The sequence below is a fragment of the Festucalex cinctus genome, chromosome 8, assembly GCF_051991245.1.
Source record: "Festucalex cinctus isolate MCC-2025b chromosome 8, RoL_Fcin_1.0, whole genome shotgun sequence".
In the NCBI taxonomy this organism is placed as follows: domain Eukaryota; kingdom Metazoa; phylum Chordata; class Actinopteri; order Syngnathiformes; family Syngnathidae; genus Festucalex; species Festucalex cinctus.
Window position 1 is genome coordinate 22287631 of NC_135418.1, and position 6000 is coordinate 22293630.

The following is a 6000-nucleotide window of genomic DNA, read 5'->3' on the forward strand; positions in this document are numbered from 1 at the left end:
TGGACTCGAACCCAAGACCTCATAATTGGGAGACGGACGTGCTAACCATTCATCCACCGTGCCACCCAGAAACTGAACCAAGAACTTGAAATAACTTGGAATCCTGGGGCGGCAATTCTTCGATAAGGCCACATAGTCAAAGTTAGATTGTTTTTTGTTTTGTTTTTTTAATGTTTTTTTGATCATCTGATTCCTTCTAAAGTTTACATCCTAGATTCACTCACACCTGGCAGACATCAGAAATCACACACCAAAGTGGAAAATTGTGCATACACGTTGTTTATCTGTCACCATACACAGCCCTATACTTAAAAAATAATAATAATAAAAATCAGATATAGGCATTAAATTGGAATTGAGCACTTGGACCTGCAGTGTAAATTCAGGCTGTGTAACTGTTAAATCTCATTGTTCCATTATTGTTTGCCTCTCAATGATGTGAAGAGCCAATTGTTAACATGAAACCACCGTTGCTTGTCCAAATTACAGTGATCATAGATGTGTCAATCAATCGGTTCCTCTGCAATTACATCCAAACTCTCTAATTGATTTCTCAGGAAATATATCAACATAGGAGGAGGCCTTCTGTCTTTTCAACGCACCATTTCCATCTGGACACAGCGATTCTTCGACAAACCATAACAAAATGGCGAAATATCCAAATGACCAGCGCTGCTAACCGCACTTTGCATTATTTAGAAAACGTCTAATTGCCTTACTTTAGCACAGTACTACCCACAAGTTTAACCGAAAGCAATAACCAGATTACAAGGCGAGTTTAACAAGAGTGAAGCGTTTTGGGTGGAGCTTTGGCGGGCCAGACAAACATCGTGACACACACAACGCTGTGGGCCCACAAGGCAGGGCTGAAGTTTCCTGAGGAAAATGTCGTTTTTAGGCTAGGTTTCTGTGGAAAGAATCTGCGAATGAATGGAGGCCTTAGACGGCCAAGCAGCACACCAAATGCATCTTACATGGTGAATCTGCAATGCGTGATGATCTGAACGGTGACATTGATTCCAGTTGTGGTCGGCGCTCTCTCGTGAGCACCCCATGCTCTTTGGGATACCAAAACGAGTTGTTCCTACGCTAATCGCCTGTGACAGCTCAGTTAGGGACGCTCAGATGACCAGATATTTTACTCGGAAAAAAAGCACAGTTCCTGCTGTAACCCCTTTGGCTCTGTCACGTCATTGACGTCTGGAAAAATATTCCTTTGCTTCTTTGATGAAAAAAAATAATCTGTGACAGATTGATGTTGTGATGATGCATCTTGTTATATAAGATGTGATAAACTACATTATATTTATTTACTTATTTACTTTCGGGTGAACTGGCGGCACGGTAGTCGAGTGGTAAGCACGTCCGCTTCCCAGTTCTGAGGTCTCCGGTTCGAGTCCAGGCTCGGACCTTCCTGGGTGGAGTTTGCATGTTCTCCCCGTGCCCGCGTGGGTCTTCTCCGGGTACTCCGGTCTCCTCCCACATTCCAAAGACATGCATGGCAGGTTAATCGGGCGCTCCGAATTGTCCCTAGGTGTGCGTGTGAGTGTGGATGGTTGTTCGTCTCTGTGTGCCCTGCGATTGGCTGGCAACCGGTCCGGGGTGTCCCCCGCCTACTGCCCAGAGCCAGCTGAGATAGGCGCCAGCAGCCCCCGCGACCCTTGTGAGGAATAAGCGGTCAAGAAAATGAATGGATGGACCTTCGGGTGAACTCTCCTAAAACTTGAAGTGGAAGTCAACATTAAACATTTCTTGCCAATAATATAAGGGACATCACTAGTTTAAACAGGACATTCAAATTAATATTACATTTGTGGAATATGAGTTATGAAGCAAAATCCAGCTCAGGTGGCGGCCATTTCGCCACTTGTCGTCGACTCAGAACTCAGGCAACGACCAATCAGAGCTCACCTGTTTTCTGAAGCTGAGCTTTGATTGGTTGTTACCAGAGACCTGAGCAACATTGACGTCATCTTCAGTCGACAGCAAGTAGCAAAATGGCCGCCCCCTGAGATGGATAAAAACGACTGGATTATGCTGCAAAACTATTTTTTCCCACTAACACAACATTAACCAGAATACCATATTTACACCAGTGGGGCTGCGTAGAACATATTATTGTTTAAAAAAAAATGTTTTGGGGGGTTGACTTCCGCTTTAATGATATAACAGAGTTGCTTTTATTCACAAACTTGGTCAGTACAAATTCGACCTCCTAATTTGTTCCAATTTTCAAACATTTCCCACAAGAAACAATGCAAATTAGCCAAGTTTTAAATAAGTAGCCATCTTAACAGCTATATAAGAAGTTAATCGCTGTTACTAGTGAAACATGAAATCAATCAAATATTCTGATGTTGAAGGTTTAAAACCCAATTATTATGCTGTGGGTTTTTCTAGGAAAAAAACAAAAGGTTCAACCCTTCTGGCCTTTGTTTCATCATTTTCCTTTTTCTAAATATTAAAAACATTTATTGCATTGTGTTATGTAATATTTTTTGATGATTAATCATTAGAACGGGTCACACTGACCCATGAACAATGTTAACAAACACAACAGGAGGGCTACTGTGAAGGTGATTTGTGTTGCAGATATAGCTCGTGTTAATTCTAAATGTAAAAACAAGTAAACTGCAGTTAACAGTAAATATAAAAACAAGAAAACAGTCTAAACCTCGATAGCATGGTGCGGTGATGACTTTCTGATGTACAAATAGAGGATTTTAAATGAGCTCACCTGTTTTCTGAAGCTGAACCATAATTGGCTGTTACCTGAACCCTGAGCAACTCTAATATCATTTTCAGTCAACAACAAGTGGCAAAATTAGCCCCCCTAATATAAAAGTGAAATGAAAATGTAATATAAAGTTATTCCTTTCATCCTCTGTGAATTGAAATATCATTTAAATAAAAAGGCCACAAAAAGCCAAAAAAAAAAAAAAAAAAAAAGTCAAACAGTAGTGTGAAAAAAAGCAAAGTTAATACTATGATGCTTGCTGAATTGAGATCAGTTTTTCAGCTAACAATAATTTTTTTTTTGGGTCTTTTTTTCTGACTGATGGCATTGTTGAAACAATAATGACGGTGTCACACTTTTCACACTACTTCCTGTATGTCTGAAGAGAATTTGTTTCAAGACTGGTCATCTTTTAAGCATTTATAACTCCCTTTCAAGGTAACATTAAGACTTACACTGTATTAGCACAGAACGCCCTTTTCTGTTTTTAATCCACTGATCATTTTCTTGTTGTGGATACAATAGATACAGGACAGCTCCTGAAGCGCAAGATAACAAGCACAAGGTCGCTATAAGTGAGCCTGCGAGTGCACAGCAAATAATTGACGACTTGTCGGTCACACCTTGTGTCTTTGGTTGTATTTCCTCAGACACAGTGGTTTCGAGTAAATCAAATTAGAGGCACACAATGGTGCTCATCTTTTTCACTGATCGTTTTACTAATTGCACTGTTATGTCATGTTAACCGTTTTGACCTAAAATAAATAAATAAATAAATAAATAACACTGCAGCTCTGCTTATACCTTTTGACTATGACTCATGATTGTGCTTCCCTATAGTCCTCACATAAAATTGTTAGATCTTCACCCAATCTGCAATTACGCAAAATAGCTTGTTACATCACAATCTGGCAAAATCCAGAACGACACACTTTGGGATATAGGCAGACAACAAAAGGTTTACCTGTTAATACCACACTTTTACGAACAAAATAGTCACAAAGGCTCTTCTGATAATAATAAACATTTGTTTTGATATTCATTTATAATACCATCATAATACAAAGTGATGCAAACTGATTGAAAAAGTTCCCACTGGTCTCGCGAGTCCCTATCACAGCTGCTAGTAACATTAGTAAGGATCCGACAGGCTCCCAAAAATTAGCTTCCCTTGGTAATCAGCTATTTATCAAAGCTTCTTACTTGTCACCACACATTTTCTAAGGCAAATTATCAAAGAAAAATCAGTGGGCATGATGCTCTCACTCCATGAATATCCAAAGAAGGGGGGTTCTCTCATTTTCGCCAAAGAGTGTAAAAGTCTCACCACTGAGTGTCATTGTGATATTCTCATCAATCCGTGCCATGTGAGGAATTGATTACTTTCCATCGCAAACGGGAGAATTGGTGAACCCACCGAGGAACACTGAACGCTTTCATGACATGGAGTAGATGCGAGTATACACGGATGTGCCTTTTCTTGATGCTTGTTTTGACTTGACCAAAAAAATCACAAAATGCGAAGCATTTTTGAATGAAAGATGAGTGAGAGTTTTTTTTTCTTTCTAATAAACATCTAATACTAAAATTTATTTATTTATTTTTTTTATCTTTATCATGAGCATTTGTGCATCAGCCTTCTGTCCACCTCTAACTTAAAAAAAAAAAAATTGTGTTAACACAAATGTAAATAATCTTTGATCCAAGGCTGTTTTTTTTTTTGTCTGATTCTGAAAGTTCCAAATTCAGCGTTAAACGCACCAATAATGTCACATTTACATCAAATTGTACACTTTGCCTTGACTATGGCTGCTTTTGACCAATTGAAACCCATGAAAATTACATTTTTTTTCAATTCATTATTATTTACTGGACTGTGCAGTTTTTCTTTTGTAAATCGAAGTATGAATATCGATCAGAATGCAACCAGATGTATTCACCCAAGCACCAAAAGGTAAAAAAAAAAAAAAGTGATTTTGAATAATGCATTTTGAAAAATGTTTTTTTTTTTTTTTTTTTTTTTTTTTACAACCTTTCAAATAGTTTCAAGCATTTTCTTTCTTTCTTTCTTTTTTTTTTTAATAAATATTAATTTACAATAATTTTGTATTGTACTGTGCTGGGCATTTTTAGGCTATGGAAAAAGTAAAATTTGGTAATCTATTGTTTGTTTGTTTGTTTTTATTCCACCAAATAAAGTTGTTTGTTAAAATGATGTTTTATATAGACATTTTCTTTCCAAATTGCACATTGTACAATCAAACTGGAATGTAAAAGTTTAAAAAAAAAATACATATTTATGAGTATTTTACACAAACATGCAACAAAACAAGCAAAAACAGATTTAAAAAAAAAGCATAATATCAATGTCTGTACATGGCCAAAAGAGGCCACAGAAAGATTTGAAGGAAAATATATTTATGTTCATACATGTTTTTATATAATGTATATAATTCTCCATCCAACTTGGCAAGAAGAAAAGCTCTTTTCAATCACACGCGCTGGGTGACTCGTCTTCAGTGAGCTCTTTGTAATGCCCTCTGCTTTTTTTTTGTTTTTTGTTAAGTATCTGTGTCCATCTCGAGCGCTTGATAGATGTTCTGCTCGCAGGAAGCACCTAATGGAAAGCCGGGATTTGGTCACAGGCGGGGGGCCGGTCAAGTGATCTCCCTTCTCTGGAAAGATCTTTCAGATGGTTGTGGTGAGACTAATTGTAATAGCATGCAAAATGGAAGCATTACTTTTATCTTCATTAACAAAGAGACTTCTTCTTCCCGCACGCTAAAAATTGTGTACTCTTGCAGCCGCGGGATGAAAGCAAAAATGTACTGTTTTCTTGGGAATGGACAAGCATGTGCTCTCACGCAGTCAATAAAACAAAGTGGCAAAAATATGGCGGGCCACCTCGCTCATCTGACAATTGTGACACTTTTACCACTTATTTTGCTTCCATTATAGATCAGTGATGGGATATGCGTAAGTGATGGAGAGGGTCACAATTTTTAATCAGTACTACTAGGCAGCCACACGGAACCACACACTTCTTTACCAGATGACAAAAATGCAATTCTTAACTCATTCAGTGCCACTGACGGATAAAGACGTCAAAAATTCACTTTAACTGGGCTGGTTAGTGAATGAGTTAATATGGACAAAATACGTACATAAGTGCAAAATACGTCCTCTTAATATACTGTATTTCATTTTTCGTATTACATGTATCAATTATTCAAAATCAAAGGGTATAAAGCAAATAACGAAAC